This window comes from Lithobates pipiens, unplaced genomic scaffold, assembly GCF_037356315.1.
Source record: "Lithobates pipiens isolate NorthernLeopardFrog02 unplaced genomic scaffold, aLitPip1_a1.2 Scaffold_13, whole genome shotgun sequence".
Taxonomy (NCBI): domain Eukaryota; kingdom Metazoa; phylum Chordata; class Amphibia; order Anura; family Ranidae; genus Lithobates; species Lithobates pipiens.
Window position 1 is genome coordinate 489,561,836 of NW_027507718.1, and position 22,214 is coordinate 489,584,049.

The window sequence follows — 22,214 nt, forward strand, 5'->3', positions numbered from 1 at the left end:
ATCTTTATGATAATGGTGGTCTCCGCAGCGGGTTCGCCACGAGATCACCGTTATCGGAGTGGAAGAGGTGGAAGAGGTGCCGCCACCCCCCCCCCCCCCCCCGCAGCTTACCGGAGCCCTCGGTAGCGGCGGAGGCGATCGGATCCTTCACACTGCTGGGTATGGAGACGAGTGAGGCTAAGATGGCCCCCACTTGTCTCTATACCATAGGACGGAAGCGACGCCAAAACGTCACTTCTGCCCATACCTCATAAAAGGAACATTGTTTTCAATGTCATTTTTTCAAATGACCTTTTTTTTTATTGCAATTAAAGCGGGAGTCCGCAGTTTTTTTGTTTTTTTTAAAAAGCCAGCAGCTACAAATACTGCAGCTGCTGACTTTTAAAATAGTGACACTTACCCGCCCAGCGCGCCCGCGATGTCGGCACCTGAAGCCGATCTCTCGATCATCTCTCGGGTGCTGCCGCCGCCATCTTGGGTATGGGAATCAGGAAGCGGAGCCTTTCGGCTTCATTTCCCGGTTCCCTGCTGCGCATGCGCGAGTCGCGCTGCGCAATAAGGATGGTCCCCGTCGTCTCTGGGATCCGTGTGTTTCCCAGCAGGCAGCGGGGGACTTTCGGAAAGGGGCGTACCTTCTGCAGAATCTACGCCGGAAGTGGGTGCAGATACCTGTACTGTACAGGCACCTGCACCCCCTTCCCCCTGAAAGGTGCCAATTGTGGCGCCGGAGGGGGGGAGGATTCCAATGAGCGGAAGGTCCCTTTAGGGTGGACCTCCGCTTTAAGTCCAAATATGAGATCTGAGGACTTTTTTATAGCATCCGCATATGAAAACTGTAGTCAAACCACACATATGAGGTATCGTCGCGATCAGTAGAGCGAGAACAATAATTCTAGCCCTAGACTTCCTCTAACGCAAAACATGCAACCTGTAGAATTTTTTAAATGTCACTTATGGAGATTTTTGAGGGCAAAAGTTTGATGCTATTCCACGAGCGGGCGCAATTTTGAAGCGTGGCATGTTGGGTATCAATTTACTCGGCGTACCATTATCCTTTCACAATATAAAAAAAATTGGGCTAATTTTACTGCTGTCTTATTTTTTTATTCAAAAAAGTTATTTTCCAAAAAAAGTGCGCTTGTAAGACTGCTGCGCAAATATGGTGTGAAAAAAAAAAAAAGTATTGCAATGGCCGCCCATTTTATTCTCTAGGTGTTAAAAAAAATAATAATAATAAAACAATATATATAATGTTTGGGGTTTCGAAGTAATTTTCTAGCACAGAGTCTGAAAAAGGGGCCTGGTCCTTAAGTGGTTAATCTGACATTTCCATGATCCTATGGAACAAGTGCAGAGCTCTGCTCACAGCTGACAGCGGTCAACAAAAAATAATAAAAAAAAAAGCCCAAAAATAATATATATATATATATATATATATATATATATATATATATATATATATATTTTTTTTTTTTTTTTTTTGCATAGACCCTAGAGAATAAAATGGTGGTTGTTGCAATATTTTATTTCACACTATAGTTGCGCAACTTTTTCAAATGCAATTTTTGGGGGAAAAATACACTTCTATGAATATAAAATAAATAAAAAACGCTGAGAATGTGTGAGAATAGTGATCTAATTTTATCCAGAATCGTGCAGCTCTAGAACCTACACTTCACTTGTGCAGGCTGCGATTTCAAAGAGGGAGAAGGGAAGCATTTTCCGTGTTTTTAAGAGGCACAGCAGCCCATTCAAATGAATGGCAGAGTCGCACACATGTGAACCAGTCCTATGTGTCCAGTGCAGCCAGGAGCTGGCAAATCAAAGAGAAAGTACAGTGCAGTCTAAGGTTGTGCAATACCTCAAGCAAGTCCTTAACTCCTACAGTTCAGGGTATCCCATGCTCCCCATTACTAACTAAGTTCCTGTTCAACCGTTCAATAAAAACCCTCAAAAGAAGCCCCTAGACTGATTCTTGAGCCAGAGAAAGCTGAAAATGCAGTGTGCCTGGCTGTGCAAGCTATGAGTTGGGGAAATAGGCCCAGTTACCAGCAGCTCCCACGGGGGTAGCGCCACATGAGGGAAAACTGTTAAATGGTTAACAGTCAGCCAAGGCATAGAGCCCAGGAAGTTATCAGCTCATTGGACTTCTGGCAGGATCACCAGCTATTTTTTGCATTTATCTCACAGATATAACAAAGCTGTGCATGTAAGCAAACGAGAAGACTTTCCCGAGGTTGGTGCGCCTTTAATGTGTGCGGCATGAGCTTGGATAGCAGATTATTAGACGTGAATCATTATAAAACAGATCTGCAGCCTCCTACACAATGCGTCAGCCTGGGCCCATGTGAAGGAAGGTCAGTGAGTAATAAAACACACGGCACATCTCCAGCCACAGGGAGAGGTCAGGGTGAGCTGGACAGATAGCAGTCACACTATGGAGAAGAATAATACTATGATGATAAAGCCCAATTCCTGGCCCCCATGGGAATGCAGTGACTCATGCGCTAGACTCCGCCATACTCTGAATACCACTATTCATTCCAAATGACAAAATAGCTCTGAAGTCCAATGTTAAAGCAAACCTGTCACCAAAGAAAAATTCAGAGACAGCCGAGATCTCCTTTCTGAGAAATGCTAGTTGCCTGGCTGTCATGTGGAGCCTCTGGTTTCAATATGCTGAGTGACAGGCCTGGAGCAAGTAGGCAGATAAGGATGTCTGACTTTTGTGTCAATCTAAGATGCGTTTAGGAGACAAAAGAGGTTTAGTTAACGAGGAGGAGGAGGAGGATGACCACAGCAGGGTAAGGCCGTTCCTTCACAATCCAATGTGCTTGCATCTTACAGGCAGAGCTGCAGGGGTTAAGAATGACATCACCCTATTTGGCTAGGCCATGTGCCTGGGAAGTGTGAATCACAAGACCGGCTGAAGAGAATTACAAATGTTCTGGCAGGTGGAACCCTTCATCCAAATGCACTGCCCGATTATCTGGATGCCCGGAGTTAAAGGGGAACTCTGGATTATTTAATTTTGCCGTTTTTTTTTTCAAGCAACACAAATGTAAGAAAACGACTCCCATCACATGATTCATATGTTGTGAACTTAATGAGAAAGGCTCAGCTGTGCCATTATGAATTTCTTGCTATCGCTCAAAGCAAACATATATACTCGCGTATAGGCCGACCCGAATATTAAGCCAAGGTACTTAATTTTACCAACAAAAAAAAATTGAAAAAAACGTATTGACTCGAGTATAAGCCTAGGGTGGTAAATGCAGCAGGTACCGATAAATTTCAAAAATAAAAATAGATACCAGTAATGTTTTTGAATATTTATTTCACATTGTTTTTACTGTGAGCTGTATTTATGTTCTGTATTGTACTGGATTATGCCTTAAAAATTAATAAAAAATACAAAATAGAATATAAGATAATAAAGAATATAAAATAGTATAAAAGTGATACACACATTACAGCAAAAACAAACATAAAATAAAATAATTAAAACAATGTAAGGAACAAAATTGTAAAGGTGCACAAAATATATAAGCACCCCACATAGAACATAGCATGTATACAATAGTGACCAGTGCCAATACAAAAAATGGTCTGAACTAGGAGCATAGCTATTAAAGGAGATAGCCAAAAGCACAAATTTCTAGGAATAATAGGAAAGTGAGCACGCTACAACCTCCCAGCAAGGCCATCTAAAGATACCTTGTAAAGATTTAATTCTTTTTTCTTTCCAGGAACTATGTACCATATGTGGGATCGATGTCCCGCTGTGTCAGATCGCCGTGCAGCCGCGGTAGCGACGTCCCGCCTCCTATGACACATGGCACAGTGATTCCTCGCATTGGATCACTGTGCCGTCTGCACAAGAGGGGCGGGACATCTTTATGCGGCTGGCTGCGCGGTGATCTGACACAGCATGGGAGGGAAGGGAAACTCACAGGGGCGCCGGGCCGATTCAAGAGTGTCACCCAATGGCACGGTCCCGCCCCTTTTTCTCTTCCATTTCGGACATTTTTTCACTCACTCGAGTATAAGCCAAGGCAGGATTTTTCAGCCAAAAAAATGGCCTGAAAAACTCTGCTTATACTCGCGTATATACGGTTCTAAAGTGGTAACTCTAGACCTTTTACCTGCTTAACTGATGAAGAAATAACAAAGGAGTAGCCCACACTTGGCCGGAAACAGCTTTTGATTCAATTGTCTAATTACTTTTGTCCCTTGAAAAAAAGAGGGTTGGCTATTCTTAAAGCGGAGTTCCAACGTCCAAACAAATTATTTTTTTCTAAATTCCTAAGTTCATATAACGTAAATGTCCCGCTCACTTGTTTTTTTCAATATTACCCCCCGATGTCAGTTTTCATATATAAAAATAACTTATATTATGCGTTATTGGCAGTTGTCATCTTACCTGTGGGCATGTGACGCCCACAAGCAGCCAGTTCCGGCGCATGCGCATTATGTACACGTCACAGCGCCGCAAGCTTCCGACGTTGCCATCACAACAGGCGGCATCATTGCAAGTGCCCGCCCCGTTGTGATGGCAACGAAGAAAAACAAAAGCACACAGATGATAGTCATTGCATCACTTCCGGTTTCGGGAACTCGCGATAATTAGCGTCGGCTAGCCACAATGACTCCTGGGAAGATTGATTCATAGATCCCAGGAGACCGTGCGCCGCCCCAGGAGACAATGCGCCACCGGATATGATGGCGATATCCGCAGCTGGCGGACACAGGAAACCCCACATTAATAATGCATAAAAAAGGTAACCCTAAAGCCCCGTACACACGAGCGGACTTTTCGACATCCAAAGTCTGACGGAATGATTCCGTCAGACTTTTCGATCGTGTGTGGGCTGCAACGGACTTTTGATTCGCAAAAGTCTGACGGACTTTAGAAAATGGAACATGCTTCAAATTTTTCCGACGGAACTCCGCGGACCCGGTCCCTCCGAAAAATTTGCTCGTGTGTATGCTATTCCGACAGACTAAAACCGACGCTAGGGCAGCTATTGGCTACTGGCTATGAACTTCCTTATTCGAGTCGAGTGTCATCACGTTCGTATCCGTCGGAGTTTGGTGTGATTGTGTGTGGCCAAGTCTGCTCAGTCGAAAACTCCGGCAGAACTCCGGCAGAACTCCGGCAGAACTCCGGCAGAACTCCGGCAGAACTCCGGCAGAACTCCGGCAGAAGTCTGTCGGACATAAGTCCTCTCGTGTGTACGGGGCTTTAGGGGGAAAAAAAATAAAAATTTGACAATGCCAGCTTGCTAATAAGCTTAATTTCAGAAATTATGTGAAACTCCGCTTTAAGAGCCTGCAATTCCTAAACTCTTCTTCAGATTTGGAGGTACATTCCCTCAAATGAAACCTGAGAGTGTGCACTTTCAGCTCATATCCATTATAGAACCATAGCTTGAATATGTTTTGGTAAATACCTGAAAAAGAAAAGAGAAATGTGTGCCTTTGTCCAAATATATATGGACCCAACTGTACAGACACAGATACCTGCCTTTACAGGCACATGAATTTTAATGACATCCCAGTCTTAGTCCGAAGGGTTCAATATTGAGTTGGCCCACCCTTTGAAGCTATAACAGCTTCAAATCTTCTGGGAAGGCTGTCCACAAGGTTTAAAAAAAGTGTGTCTATGGGAATGTTTGGCCATTCTTCCAGAAGCACATTTGTGAGGAGGTCAGGCGCTGATGTTGGACGAGAAGGCCTGGCTCGCAGTCTCCTTTCTAATTCATCCTAAATGTGTTCTTTTGGGTCAAGACACTGTGCATGCCAGTCAAGTTCCTCTACCCCAAACTTTCTCATCCATGTCTTTATGGACCCTGCTTTGTGCACTGGTCCAAATCATTTGGTGGAGGAGAGGATTATGGTGTTGGATTGTTTTTCAGGAGTTGGGCTTGGATCCTTCATTCCAGTGAAGGGAACCCTTAGAACGTTAGCATACCAAGACATTTTGGACAAATTTCATGCACCCAACTTTGTGGGAACAGTTTGGGGATGGCCCCTTCCAACATAACTGTGCACCAATGCACAAAGCAAGGTCCATAAAGACATGGATGAGCAAGTTTGGGGTGGAGGAACTTGACTGGCCTGCACAGAGTCCTGACCTAAACACCTTTGGGATGAAATAGATCGGAGACTGCGAGCCAGGTCTTCTATTCCACATCAGTGCCTGAACACACAGATGCCACAAATAGAAGAATGGTCAAACATTCCCATAGACACACTCCTAAACCTTGTGGACAGACTTCCCAGAAGAGTTTGAAGCGGTTATAGCTGCAAAGGGCGGGCCAACTCAATATTAAGCCCTACAGACTAAGATGCCATTAAAGTTCATGTAAAGGCAGGCGGCCCAAAACTTTTGGTAATATAGTGTATATTTATTTTTTTTATTATATCCACACACATACTGATATGATGCCATAAGAACAGCAACACTGACCGTGGCATACAGACCACATCCTCCATTGAGAGAATCCCCTAGTCAAAGTACTGACAAAAAAATTAAAGTGTACCTTCCCTTCCATAGAAAGTGGGTAAGCGGTCAGCAGTATCAGACCACAGAGTCTCTGGGAGCAATAACGTGTAATCTCTGACTTCAGGCCCAGAAGCTAAGCCTTACCATGGTATTAAACTCTAAAATGTAAAAAAAGGAGTTTCAGCAGTGGCCCTCGGTACTCACCTTGTGTGCTTCTTTAAAATCTTGCCTCTCTTTTTAGTTAAGACAATCCAAAGATCGCAGCCCCGGGTTCAAGGATTGCAGGGGGCTTTGTTGCTTTGCCGAGTCCTACGGAGCCACCCTTATGTGCATGTTCCCGGAAGACAGAGGCTCAGTTCAGGGAAGTTCAGGGAAGCCACACAGGAATCTGGAGAAAATAGTGGTGAATGAACACAATGTAAACTGGTTCTAGACATTTCTTAAATCATTTACGTTACTCTGCTAAACAGGTATGCACAAATGTAATCAAGATAAAAAGTATGAGGCTTTACTATAACTTTGGGTAGAAGACAATCTGCAGCTCCACACATGCTCTTCAATAAGTCCAAATCTATTGTTGTGAAAAAGGCCATTATGGCCGAAATGCGTTAACATCTGCTGTATATATTCTTTTATGGAGTTACAATAAATTTGGACCTATTGAATAGCATTGTATGGAGTTGTAGATCGTCTTCTACCCATTTACTTTGTTAGCAGCTTAGTGACTGTACATCTGTACATAATCTGGGGTAGTAGCACCTTTTTCTTCTACTGATTGTTTACTAGAACATAAATCAACCCCCCCCCCCCCCCTTGTGCCTTCCTAGACCATTAATCACGCTGCAAGAGACGACCAGAGCCTGCGGGCACGCTGCAAGAGACGACCAGAGCCTGCGGGCACGCTGCAAGAGACGACCAGAGTCTGCGGGCACGCTGCAAGAGACGACCAGAGCCTGCGGGCACACTGCAAGAGACGACCAGAGCCTGCGGGCACACTGCAAGAGACGACCAGAGTCTGCGGGTAGTGCTGCACAATTCTAGCTAAAAATTAGAATCACAATATTTTTTGCTTAGAGTAAAGATCACAATTCTCACGGCATATCATCTTACACATTATATAAAAAATGTTATAAAATTTTTTCATTGCTGTGATTCATTAAAGTGTATTTTTTTCCCCAAAAGAAGTGCGTTTGAAAGACTGCTGCACAAATGTGTGTGTGTAAAAAAATTTAAGTGTTTGGGGGTAAACTTGTAACCAACAAGTGCCAGAAAAAGGCTTAGTCTAAGTGGTTAAACTGACATCATTAACAGACCGAAGTTGATCCCTTTGATCTATGTTACAATTTTGCTCTTCATCACTGACTAAGGACCCTTTCACATGTGTGGATCCATATTCAGACATCAGCCTGCTCAGCAGGGATCACCCCCATTGATCCCCGCTGAGCCGTCGGATGACAAGTCCATCTCTGCACACTGTGCAGAAACAGACCTGTCAGATCTCCTCTCTCCTCTATGGGGGGGGGGGGAATTGTATGAAAATGGATCGCCTGTCTGTTTTCATCCAATACACTAGACGGATGAAAAATAGGGTTTTCACCCGTCTGGATTTAGCGTAGCGGATCAGATCGGGGCGGATCAGACGCAAGCGATATTATCCACTGGGGGGAGGGAGAGAGCGAGCGACGGGGGGGGGAGCGAGCGAGCGAGCCAGCAGGACAGAGCGAGCGAGCCAGCAGGACAGAGCGAGCGAGCAGGAGGAGAGAGCGAGCGAGCCAGCAGGACAGAGCGAGCGAGCAGGAGGAGAGAGCGAGCGAGCCAGCAGGACAGAGCGAGCGAGCAGGAGGAGAGAGCGAGCGAGCCAGCAGGAGAGAGCGAGCGAGGAGGAGAGAGCGAGCGAGGAGGAGGAGAGCGAGCGAGGAGGAGGAGGAGAGAGCGAGGAGGAGGAGGAGAGAGCGAGCGAGGAGGAGGAGAGAGCGAGCGAGGAGGAGGAGAGAGCGAGCGAGCGGAGGAGGAGAGAGCGAGCGAGCGAGGAGGAGGGAGAGCGAGCGAGCGAGGAGGAGGAGAGAGGCGAGCGAGCGAGGAGGAGGAGGAGGAGGAGGCGAGCGAGCAGGAGGAGGAGGAGGAGGAGGAGCGAGCGAGCAGGAGGAGGAGGAGGAGGAGGGAGGAGCGAGCGAGCAGGAGGAGGAGGAGGAGCGAGCGAGCGAGGAGGAGGAGCGAGCGAGGAGGAGGAGGAGAGAGCGAGCGAGGAGGAGGAGGAGAGAGCGAGCGAGGAGGAGGAGAGAGCGAGGAGGAGGAGGAGAGAGCGAGCGAGCAGGAGGAGGAGAGAGCGAGCGAGGAGGAGGAGGAGAGAGCGAGCGAGGAGGAGGAGAGAGCGAGCGAGGAGGAGGAGGAGAGAGCGAGCGAGGAGGAGGAGGAGAGAGCGAGCGAGGAGGAGGAGGAGAGAGCGAGCGAGGAGGAGGAGGAGAGAGCGAGCGAGGAGGAGGAAACAGAAAATGAGAGGAGGAGGAGGAAGAAAGAGAACGGGGAGTGGAGAGAAGAAAGAGCAGAGTTTAAGGGGTGGAAAGGGTTTCCAGGAACTGGTTTTAGAGAGAAGAGTGTTTTTGGGACGGGTCTTCAGTTAGAGGAAGAGGTTGGGGGGGGATTGGAGTTTTCAGACCCTGCTCCTTGTACAGTGATTACACTCCATGTTTCTGATATACCTGGAAATGTTGTGTGGAGGATATTAAAGTCCCTTTAAACCTGGAGATGTCAGATTATAAATAGCGGGCGGCTAGTCCCATCCCCTCCCTGCTCTTCCCACATCCGGAAGTCTTTCCCCAGGAATGCTCCAGGTCACATTACGCCATGTGGAAACCTGAATGGAGATTCTCTATCACAGGCACTTCACATCGGGTCATTAACCTCTATTAGCTCTCATTAGTGAGCTTCACTCACTTCCTGCAATCAGCATGAATCCTCTCCCACTTCACCAACACTCAGTGCGGTGCTATTCTTCTCCTAATCCCATCCACTGTCATCATTTCCCAGTCATGTGGGAACACACTGCTAGCATTGTATATTGTGTTATATACATTTTCATTTTTTACGGTAAAAGGAAGAATGAATAAAGGGTCTTTTTTTATAGTGGTTGTACATTTTTTAGTGGTTGTAAATGCAATTTTATTTTATCTAACATACATATTATACTTACCTGCTCTGTCCAATGGATCTACACAGAGCAGCCCCAAACCTCCTCTACTTGAGAACCTCGCTGGCGCTCCTGGCTTTACCTGTCTGGCAGTTTCCCCCTATGGGGCACTCATGCAGGCTCACTCCAGAGCCCCGCTGCATCTATACAGACAGACAGCGGGACTCAGCCCTGCCCCCCACTTCCTTGTCCGTGGCTTTAATTGACACCTTCGGGAGCCATTGGCTCAACAAAGCCAGCGAGACCAGGATGTGAGTGGAGCGAATGAGGGCTCAGGTAAATGCAGGGAGGCGAAGGGGGATAATAAAGACACTTTTTTTTGTAACCTAAGTGTTACTAAACCCACAACAATAAAATCAGTGTGTATATGCAGTAAAGCATGCTTGCTATACTCACTGTGTAACCTAAGGGGTTAATCCTCTGCATTGTGTAAAAAAGGCTGTTTGATCCTGTCTTTTCTTAGACTCCCTTTCTTCCACAACCCCAATCCATCTGCTAACAGTACAGAGCTTTGGGGGCACTTTGCACATGCTTAGTTTGGTGTGTATTGCTAGAAATATTTTTTTTTCTTGGCAGGGTGCATGCGTCTAGCACAGAGCCAATGATCACTGTACAGAGGGTCAGGGGTCCTGCAGCCTCATAGGTCAGAGTAAAATGAAAACTCCTACAAGTTTTAACCAGACACTGATAAAAAAAAGTCACAAGCCTGCTATATACTGCTGATATGATTGAAAATGAAATAATTGCATTTCCATGTTCTGTGTTCCGTGGGAGACCAGATGCAGTGAATGCAGGGTCCTGGCTTTTGTAACACTTTAATGCATAGAATGCATTAAGGTAAAAAAAAAAAAAAAAAAAAGGTTTAGTCCAGGGGTGTCCAAACTTTTTCCAAAGAGGGTCAAATTTGATGAAGTGAACATGTGTGAGGGCCGAACATTTTGCCTGACATTCTTTGAACCATTAAAAATAAATGCAAAACTAATACACTGCCCATCAAGAAATCTCTTGCCTTTGTGTCACAGATGACCGCTGTCAAAAAAAAACAAAAAAAAAAAAATTAAAAACGCGCACCTTCACTTTTAGAGGGAAGTTTCAGAAAAAAGCTTAAATTTGAAATAAAGAACTGTGAAGCAAAATAAGGGTCATTGCCAATCAATGCAGCCTAATCAGTGCCCATCTGCAGCCTCACCACTCCCAATCGAAGGCAGCCTCACCACTCCCAATTGAAGGCAGCCTCACCACTCCCAATCGAAGGCAGCCTCACCACTCCCAATCGAAGGCAGCCTCACCACTCCCAATCGAAGGCAGCCTCACCACTCCCAATCGATTGACATCAGTGCAACCTGATCAATGCCCCTCTGCACCCTCAGAAGAAACAGGAAGAGGGCGAGACAAGCGCCAACAGATTACATAAAGGAGAATCTCCTGTTTACTCAGCGGCCTCTTTAATACAAAGTCTCGCCTCCTATGACAGACAGAGCAGTCGTCCAATGGCAGCCCAGGAGACTGGACTTCCTATTACAGAGGCCACCTAGTAAACAGAAGATTCTGTTTAATAGGCGGCTGACGGCCCCTCCCTGTCCCCTCGGGGGAACGATAAATACAGTATATAGCGTTTGTAGCCCCCCCCCCCCCCAAAGAATTACCAGTAGGGCCGTATGAATCCGGACCACGGGCATGCCTGGTTTAGGCTTTATAACCATTTTAAAGCCCAATTCAAACATTCTATATTATTTCTGTAATGTACCAACCTATTCCATTGATTTTACACCTATGATTCATCCTTGCAAAGTGATAAAAAGAATTGTCACTAATTGCTAGATTCAATCATTTCATAAAAGGTTACATCAACAAACTCACATCTAGAAACCAGGTTCTGTCCGATAGAAATGTAACACTTGTCCCTAATGATCTGAAGCACCTAACCATGTCCCAGGCAGCCAAAGATCATGTGATCTTTGCATACCCTTTAACAGTTTCCCGACCTCCTCACGCAGATATACTGTGGCAGAAGGGCACGTACCTGTACGTTGCCCTTTAAGAGGCGGGTTGCAGGCATACGCCCGCCAGGAGCTTCATGAGCGTGATCACGGGTGATGCGGACTCGATCGTCTCACAGAGAGGAAGAAAGGGGAGATGTTGATGTAAACAAGCGTTTCCCCATTCTGCCTAGTGTCACTGATCACTTTTCCCTGTTATCGGGAGCGTGATCAGTGTCGTGTCATTCAACCTGCCGAGTTAAAAAACGCAAAAAATAAAAAATAAATAAATAAAAAAGTGTGTACCAGGCTGTAGTGTAGTGATGATGATACTTGTGTGGTGGCAGGCAGGACTTGTAGCTTTTTAATTCACAATTTGCTATGAATGACATGGCTGTGGGGGTGGAGCCATACCAAATTCAAATAATGACAGGAGCCTGCGGACAAAAAAAAAATTCCTAGATTTTGTAAGGGGGGGGGGGGATACATCGGCTATGACCATGTTTTATGTTGCATCCTAAATATGGTTATAACATGAAACATGGTCAGAATAACGGTCTTCTCTTTTTCAACTCTTGCAATGGGAAAGGGGGTGGCAATTTTAAAAGACCAAATTTTTTTTCTTCATTTTTAATTTTGTTATAAAATTTTGCCAACAGTAATATTTCTCCTTCATTGATGTACGTTGATGAGGTGGCACTGATACGGCAGCACTGCTAGGTGGCACTCATGGGGATTCATAGGTGGCACTGGTAGGCACTGGCAGGGGGTACTGGTTGGCACAGATGAGGCATAATTGCCTCTTGCTCTTCGGGACCGATGTCCCTTGCAGATAAGCCAGTGATTGTTTTTGTTTGTTTTCTCCTCACGCTGACAGCGTGAGGAGGGAAAAAAAAAAAAAACTAACGGTTACTGAGCTTTTCTTTACATCATGTGATCAGCTGTCATTGGCCAACAGCTGATCACATGGTAAGGAGCCGGGAATCTGATTACCGGTGACTCACAGGGCGCACACAGGGAGCATGCAAAGGGGAGGCCCGTAAATTCAGGTCTGCGCTGTGGCAGTCATTCGGCTATAGCGCGGATGGCAAGAGGTTAAAGAGCAACTTCACTTTTGTTGCCAAAAAAACAAAACACATTCCCCTCTGGGTGATCCATGTACGTTCCAAGGATTTTGAGACACTGTTGCAGATTCCTACCTTTTGTTATTCTGAAGAAATCACTGTGCGTTGGTCTCTATTGAGGAAAGCTACAGGGTCTGTATCCTTTTAGACGTGATTACCTATTGGGAATATCTCATCAAAAATGACATTTTTGTTGCAGGTGATGCGTGAAATCTGACTTGCATATCTTCAGCTGGCCATACATTTTACAATTTTCTTATTCAATTTCCTTTAGATTTACCTTCAACCATGTAGTGCAAGGGCCTACCCGATTGCATACAAATTGAAAGTGTTTAGGTGTGACCTCATATTATATGGTTTGGGTAAATCTAAAGGAAAATTGTATAATGTATGGCCGGGGGGGGGGTTTGGGGTGGGCGTTGTGTATACATTCTGTGTATAGAACACCCCCAGGTAGTCATATTGCATTTCATTTTACTTAAAATTACAGCAGCTGCCAATTGAAAAGTTAAGGTCATTTTTAATAGTATTCAATTACAATATGAATTGAGCGGCAGCATGCAGGGTGAGTATCTCCTAAACCCTGTAGGTTTAGGAGATATTCATTTTACTTAGAGGTAAGCTTTATTATAGGCTTACCAGTAGGTAAAAATGGGGTATACAACCACTTTAAGGAACGCCCCATGTACATATACTCCGGCAGGGCTGCCCTTAAAGCGGAGGTCCACCCTAAAGTGGACCTCGGCTCATCGGAACCCTCCCCCCCTCCGGCGCCTTTCAGGGGGGAGGGGGGGGTGCAGATACCTGTACAGTACAGGTATTCTGCACCCACTTCCGGGATAGCTCTCTGCGGAAAGGGGCGTAGATTATGCCCCTTTCCGCAAGTGCCCGCCCCTTTCCGCAAGTGCCCCGCTGCCTGCTGGGAAACACACAGATCCCAGAGGCAGCGGGGACCGTCCTTATTGCGCAGCGCGATTCGCGCATGCGCAGTAGGGAACCGGGAAATGAAGCCGAAAGGCTCCATTTCCTGATTCCCATACCCAAGATGGCGGCGGCAGGACCTTACTGACGATCTAGAGATCGGCTTCGGGTGCCGACATCGCGGGCACGCTGGACAGGTAAGTGTCACTATTTTAAAAGTCAGCAGCTGCAGTATTTGTAGCTGCTGGCTTTAAAAAAAAAAAAAAGCGGAGTCCCGGTGGATTCCCGCTTTAAGCGCAAAATCACGTACCTGCCGGCAGCCCACTCCCGCTATGATTAGACACAGTGGGAGTCAATCATCAGGTCTGGGGGACACCATGTCCACCGGGACCCACCGATCGTTTGAGGCAGACAGAACGGCGGTCTGCCTATGTAAACAAGCCAGATCGCTGTTCAATCAGAGGGGAAGATGGAGATCTTGTGTTTCTGCTAAGCTGTAACATGGATCTCTGTCTTTCCCCAGTTAAACCATCCCCCACACAGTTAACAAGCACTCCGAGGGAACACATTTAACCCTTTGATTGCCCCTGGTGTTAACTAGGGCCGAAACAACTAATCGATTAATCGACAACTAATCGATTATGAAAATAATCGATTATTTTCATAATCGAGTAATCGGCCACTATCATAATGGGGTTAAAAAAAAACTAAAATTAGCCCTTTATAGTACAAAAAGAGCAAAATCACTACTGTAAATATTACTTTCACTGTCCCATAGTAAAAAATGAACCCACATGATCGGAATTCTCATCGGAAAAAGCTCTGATGGTTTTCCCGACGGAATTCGGCTCAAGCTGTCTTTCCTACACACGGTCGAGATGTACACCAACAATATTGCGCAAAAGGAAAATTATAAATTGAAATAGATAAATACAAAGAACTGTATATGATGAGCAGCCAACACGCTAAAACTAGGGATTTTTTTTTAGCTGGAAAATCGATAAAAAATGTAGTGCAAGCGCTCAGCCTATACACACTTCTTATAGTGCTACAAAATAATATGTGCTCAAATATATGTATAGTATTACCCAAAAGGAAAAAAATATAGATACAATGTAATAAAAATACAGAATATGAAATTGTATAAATATATACAGTGACCTATATATATACCAAGAGAAGAGGGTAATGGGATGTTGTATCTCTAAAAGAGAAAACAGTGACTATGAATATTTGTAAACAATAAACACAGTGATAAAATCCATAAATAACTGTGAAAACAGTGACTGTGAATGTCTATAAACAATAATCTCAATAATGAAGTCCATAAATGAATATATAGTCCAAAACAATCGTGCAGAGTGCCAGTAGTGACCAGGATCCTGTGATATGGTGACCGAAAAGAACAATGTTCCACCAAGTGACAATCCCACCACCTTGTAGGGTGTAGGCTTACCAGATCTATGTGACCCTAGTAGGCATACGCCTCAGGGGTCAATCAAAGCTTGCGATCCCAACCAAAGAATGGTCTCAAGGATTAGGTGTGTCAGTCATGGCATATACGATCCCAACAGATGGCTAGATGTGGTCAATATTCCTCATGTGCATATATAGATCCAACAATGATTCAGGCATGAAAGATGAGAAGACAGAACCGACATGGCATAATAACGTCTTTAAAAAAACTTTAATAAAAAATATTTAATAAAAAATATTTTGGTAAAACTCACATTTCCAAAAAGTACAATCAAGCGTGTCAGGATAAAAATGGCAGTAGCGGAGTCCTCCCGACGCGTTTCGACCCACCGGTCATCATCTGGGGACCTACACACGGTCACATCAAATTCCCATCATTTATAACACGGTGACGTACAACACATACAACGTGACTAGAAAAAGGAAGTTCAATAGCCAGTAGCCAATAGCTTCCGTCTCGTAGTTGAATCTGAGCATGCGTAGTTTTTGGCGTGTCAGAATTGCATACACACGATCGGAATTACCGTTAGAAAGTTTTTCCATCAGGAAAATTGAGAACATGCTATCAATTTTTGGCTGGCGGAAATTTGGACAGCTAAATTCCGATGGAGCATACACATGGTCGCATTTTCCGATGAAAAGCTCTCATTGGTCTTTTTCTGGCCGGAATTCCGATCGTGTATACGCGGCATTACAGTTGCGATTATTTGCTCTTTTTGTACAAATTTTCGTTTTTTTAACCCCATTATGTTAGGCCTGGGTTACATGTCTGTGTTTTTTGGTACTTTTTGCAGAAATACAGTTCATTTACATGGTTTCCTATGGGACATGTTCACATCCATGATTTTTTTCAGCTGCTGTGTATTTGGAAAAGACAAGAACTTTTTTTTTTAAACGCAAAACGGTGCTATTTTGGTTTTTCGGTTCAATATACTGCAATGGAGAAGCTGCAGAAAAGCATGTAATAACACAATTTGTGTTTTTTAATCTGCCCAACAAATTGGCCAAAAAAATATGTAAAAATGCAAATCGCAGCAAAATTACTTTTTTTTTTTTTTTTAAAAGGTTATTAACTGATTAATCTAAACAATAATCGGCCAACTAATCGATTATGAAAATAATCGTTCGTTGCAGCCCTAGTGTTAACCCCTTCCCTGCCAGTGTCATTAGTACAGTGACAGTGCATTTTTGTTTAGCACTGATCACTGTATTGGTGCCACTGGTCCCCAAAAAGTGTCACTTTGTGTCCGATTTATCTGCCGCAATGTTGCAGTCCTGCTAAAGATCTCTGAGCGCCACCATTACTAGTAAAAAAAAAAAAATTAAAAAAAAATGTAAAAGTCTGTAAATCTATTCCATAGTTTGTAGACGCAATAACTTTTGCGCAAACCAGTCAATATACGCTTACTGGGATTTTTAATTTTTTTTTAACCACAAACAAGTAGCAGAATACATATTGGCCTACATTGATAAATAAATTAGATTTTTTTTTATTGAATGTGTTTTATAGCAGAAAGTAAAAAAAATCTCTCCCTCCATCTCTCTCTCTCTATATCTATATCATTTATATCTATATCTAGATCGAGAAAGATATAGAGATTGAGAGATAGAGATGTATATATATATATATATATATATATATATATATATATATATATATATATATATATATATATATATATATATATATATATATATATATATATATATATACATATACATACATATACACATATACACACTTTTTTTTTCTTGCGCGCTATAAACAAAAAAGGAGCAAACAACGCACACATCAATTTTATTTGGGTACAGCATCGCACAACCGCGCAATTGTCAGTTAAAGCAATGCAGCGCCATATCGCATGGCGCTGCGTTGCTTTATGGCCTGGTCAGGAAGGGGGTAAACCTTCTGGAGCTGAAATGGTTAAAGTTCCGTACATCTAAACTATTAAAAACCCGGCTCATAGAGCTGGTATGTTGCATACCCTGTACCCACATGCCAAGTTGCTCTAAAAATTAATCTAAGAAAATATATTTACTAATGCGGAGTTATATTAAAGATCCTTTTAAATGTTGGTAAATTTTGATGTGCAATGTCTATTTCCAATCTCCAGAGCCCACCAGATCCTGTATAAATCTTCATTATCAGTAATGACACTCGCCCTCTCCTCTGTCTGCTCAGCCAGTCAATGGAAAGGATGGTGGGGGTCTAGTCGATTTGGGGGTGGGGGGGGGGTCTAGTCGGAAGTGAAGAATATCCAGCCGAGTGGACTTGAGCGAATGCCTGGGCGGGGGTGGTTTGGGTCTGCTGAGTCAAAGGTCCATAGGGAAATGATTAATGCTGAAGACTCATTAGGCTGCATATAATGCTAAACAGAAGCAATCCTGCATTCACTTCCCAGGTAACAATTATCAGAAGGATTCACTGCAGAAATAACGACAGGAAGACAACAACTATATCCTGCCAGTGAAAAGCTTTTTAACCACTTGCTTACTGGGCACTTAAACCCCCCTCAGTCCCAGACCAATTTTCAGCTTTCATCGCTGTTGCACTTTGAATGACAATTGCGCGGTCATACAACACTGTACCCAAATGACATTTTTATCATTTTTTTCCCACAAATAGAGCTTTATTTTGGTGGTATTTAATCACAGCTGGGAGTTTTATTTTTTGCTAAACAAAAAAAGATGCAAAAAAAAAAAAATCATGTTTAATAGTTTGTTTTTGTAATTTTGCAAACAGGTCATTTTTCTCCTTCATTGAAGTGCGCTGATGAGGCGGCACCGATAGGCTGCACTGGTGGGCACTGATGGGCTGCATTGGTGGGCACTGATGGGCACAGATAAGGCTGCACCGATGGGCACTGATAGGTACCACTGATAGGTGGCACTGCTGGGCACTGATGGGCGGCACTGCTGGGCACTGGTAGATGACACTGATGGGCGGCACTGCTGGGCACTGATGGGCACAGGTAGATGACACTGATGGGCACGGATATGTGGCACTGGGGTGCAGCACCTTTGTTGAGGCATATTGTGGGCACTGCTGGGTGGCACTGAGCGGCACTGCTGGGTGGCACTGTGGGCGGCACTGCTGGCGGCACTGCTGGGCGGCACTGCTGGGCGGCACTGCTGGGCGGCACTGCTGGGCGGCACTGCTGGGTGGCACAAATTTTTTATTATGTGTAGTTATGAGGGGGCAGGTGGGCACTGGCAGGGCTGGCGGTGATCGGGACTGATGTCCCGATCACGGCCGCCGGTGATCGGCTTTTTTTTTTTTCTCCTCGCGCTGTCAGCGCGAGGAGGAATAATAGCCGATTACCGGCTCCGTTATATCACATGATCAGCTGTCATTGGCTGACAGCTGATCACATGATAAGGGGTCGGGATCGACCCCTTGCATGGATCGGTGATCAGGCGAGTCTCGTAGACTCGCCGATCACAGAGCGCGCCCCTCAGGGGGCGCGCAGGCCACTCGTGCACGGGACTACGTCTATTGATGTCGTCCCGGAAAAGGAGATCCGCGCTGTAGCCGTCATTCGGCTATAGCGCGGGTCTCAAGTGGTTAAAAAGATTTAAAGGGTGACTCCACTTTCGTGGGAAAAAAAATTGGAAATAAAAAACATAGCGTATACAATTACATATTTAAATTAAATGTTATTAAAAAGGACCCTTTCCAAACCTGCACTGCTGTAAGTTTCTGTAAAATGCAATATGGCTACCTGGAGGCGTTCTGTACACATGATTGGCTTAACACATTTCCCAGCAGTCTGCACTAAGATATAAATCAAATGTCAGGCACCCTCTGCAACAAAAATTTCCTTTTTGGTGAGATACTACAAATAGGAAATCTTAACTAAAGGGGCGCAGACCCTGCCACTTTCCAAAGTAGTGCCCTGCAGGTGCAGCAGCTAGTTGATAATTAGGAAACCACATTAGAGTCACTTGGGACACAGACACATATTTCTTCATAACAACAAGGTGGTAGGAAACTGCAAAGTTTTTTAAAATCCCTGCAATGTACATAGTTTCTCAACAAATGTGGCGTTACTTTTTAAAGTACTCAACTATATACAAACGCCATTTAGATATGTGACAGTGGAACGAAAGCCGCGCCCTCTGCCAGGTTTTTATGGCCGACTGTCCCTGCGGCAAAGATAACGCTTTCTATAATGTCCCCAGTAGTATAAAAGGTAGGGGGGAAATCTTTAAGCTGGAAAGTTCTAACCCTTCCCCACTCTCAACTGAATAAATTGTGCTACACCTTCTGTTTAACCACTTCCCAACCAGGTTGGCTCTCCTGCGCGAATCGCTGTCATTGTACATCAGGCGCGTACACAGCGATCTGTGGGCGGATGCACGTGTGCCCATTCGCTAGGGGGGGAGCCAATCAACGGAATCTATGTACGCCGACCACCCGCAATCGCTCCAAAGAGAGGCAGAACGGGGATCTGCCAATGTAAACAAACAGATCCCCATTCTGTCAGGGGAGTAGAGTCACATTGTTTGTTCTTAGCAATCAGGACCAGCGATCTCTCTCTACTCCCTGTCAGTCCCCTCCCCTCACAGTTAGTAAACACCTCCCTAGGGAACAGTTACCCTTTGATCGCCCCTGGTGTAAACCCCTTCTCTGCCGTGTCATTTATACAGTAATCAGTGCATTTTTATAGCACCAAACGCTGTATAAACGTCACTGGTCCCAAAAAAAAGTGTCAAAAGTGTCCGATCTGTCCACTGCAATGTCGCAGTCCTGATTTTAAAAAAAAAAAAAAAAAAAAAAAAAAAATCGCTGATCACCGCCATAACTAAAAAATAAAAATGGCATAAATCTATCCGCTATTTTGTAGACGCGATAACTTTTGTGCAAATCAATACACGCCAATTGGGGTTTTTTTTTAACAAAAATATGTAGAAGTATACATATTGGCCTAAACCGAGGAAGAAATTAGTTTCACATTTATTTTTGGGATATTTATTATAGCAAAAAGTAAAAAATATTGTTTTTCAAAATTGTCGCTTTTTTTGTTTATAGCTCAAAAAAATAAAAACCGCAGAAGTGATCAAATACCACCAAAAGAAAAAAGGAAAAAAAGGACATGAATTTTGTTTGGGTGCCATGCCACACGACCGTGCAACTGTCTGTTAAAGCAACACAGTGCCGTATCGCAAAAAATGGCCTGGTCAGGAAGTGGTTAAATACTTCTGGGGCTGAAGTGGTTAAAGCAGAGGTGTCCAACCAGCGGCCCGGGAGCATCTGGAGAGATGCTGAAAATGCCACAGCAGCTGACACAGACAAGCCTGACCCATGCAAATCTGTAGGGATGCCAGGGATGCCATGCAAACAGCAGCTGTGGCAGCCTACATTGACAAGCCAGGCAAATGAAAGGATGCAGGGGATGTCAGGTAAGCAAATGCTTCATGGCAGAATGTAGGGGAGTACTGGGGTGGGCTGCACCCCCCACAGCACATGGGCTATATTTACACCGGTAATTAGGGCTGGTGAAAAATTGTAGCTGCAGTTCCTCCTGCAGCTCTCAGCAGATAGGTGCAGCTGCTGGCCCCGTTCACCGGTAGCAGCGCTTATTTGCAGCTCTCTACACACTTTGTGAGCGGGCCCAGTGGGGCGCACCCACCCGCACCTTTTCTTGCAATGTGGCCCAGGAAGGTTCAACACCCCTGGTTTAAAGGAAACCTTCACTGAGAATATATGGGAGGTTTCCATTGCTGCTATATCCTTCTGGCTTCATTACTATCTGAGCCCCTGGCCTAATACAAGCATGCAGATAAAGAGCAAAGGTCTAAATCAGGGGTAGGCAACCTGGGGACCCCCAGTTGTTGCAGAACTACAAGTCATGGGAAATTTAGTTCCACAAACACTGCAGGGCCCCGGGTTGCCTACCCATGGTCTAAATGCTGAAGGATGCTAGACCTGTGCATTGGAGACACAACAAAACCACTCAACAAACGAATAGCCCAACACAGGATCGTAAATTCTACAGGTCAGGACGTCACATTCATTCTACAGCTTAAAGGGAAAGTTCAGCTTTTCACAAAAAAAGAAAAAAGGTGAACTCCAGATATCTGGGCATCCCCTTTGGACCCTGCCGGACATAGCAGCTGTGATGCCCTGTGGTGCCAATGTACCAGTTCATACACCACAATACACATCCCAGGAGTGTCAATCAGAATGCGCACAATGGCAACTACTCATTGGTCTGCACAGGCCCATGCTGCTGACCAATGGGAAGCACATTTGAGGCTTCTTCTGGTAAGGTGTCCCAGAAGAAAAAAAGCATTCTCATTGGTCAAGTGTGGTGCTGACCAATGAGCAATTTCCTTTGCAAACATTATAATTAATATACACTCCAGGGCCGTACGCTGCAGCGTAGGGACCACTACACCAGCAACACGGGGCTTAGTGGCCGATATGTTCAATAGAGTCCAGGGGGGTGGCCAGGATATGTGGCGTTTATCTTTTTTTTTCATAGGACAATAAGCTGCACATTTTGAACAGAGAGGTAAACTGGTTCACATGAAAACCACCAACCACTAACTGGAACACTGAGCAGGGGATGGCTTCTTTTAACACCACCTGTTTCCACGTTAAATTACATTTTGCCATCTCCACCCTGGCAGTTTGACAACCATTCACGCCAACCATGTGTACAGAATGATTAACACCTATGAAGTCTTCCTGACACCAAGGATGGGATTACGTAGCTAGAACAAGGTGGTTCCAGTACTTTCACACCTCCCATCCTGTTCTTGGACAATCAACATCTGCCTTGACACTTTCCATGCAGACTGGATTAAGACAGCCTCCCTTAACCTTTTTACCCCTTGAAACAATTTACAGGTTTTAGGGGATCCCTTCTAAGTTTAGTCCATCAGTGGTCATTAAGAATATGCACCTTGCATACACGATCAGTGAAGAGACTGCCCCCCTCCTACCAGTGGTGATTACAACACCCCCCCTTACCAGTCAGCTAAAAGCCCATAGGCATTATGCTATTGACTGT

The 22,214-nt window shown here is 44.7% G+C and overlaps 1 protein-coding gene across 1 annotated transcript in view; it reads right to left on the reverse strand.

Annotated features, from left to right (window-relative positions):
* PTPRA (protein tyrosine phosphatase receptor type A) overlaps window positions 1-22,214 on the reverse strand; it is a 206,262-nt gene that overhangs the window by 126,145 nt on the left and 57,903 nt on the right. Inside the window, exon 2 of the mRNA XM_077478003.1 lies at window positions 6,713-6,896. The gene's annotated coding sequence lies outside the window, so the exon portion shown is untranslated. The remainder of the gene's footprint in view (window positions 1-6,712; window positions 6,897-22,214) is intronic.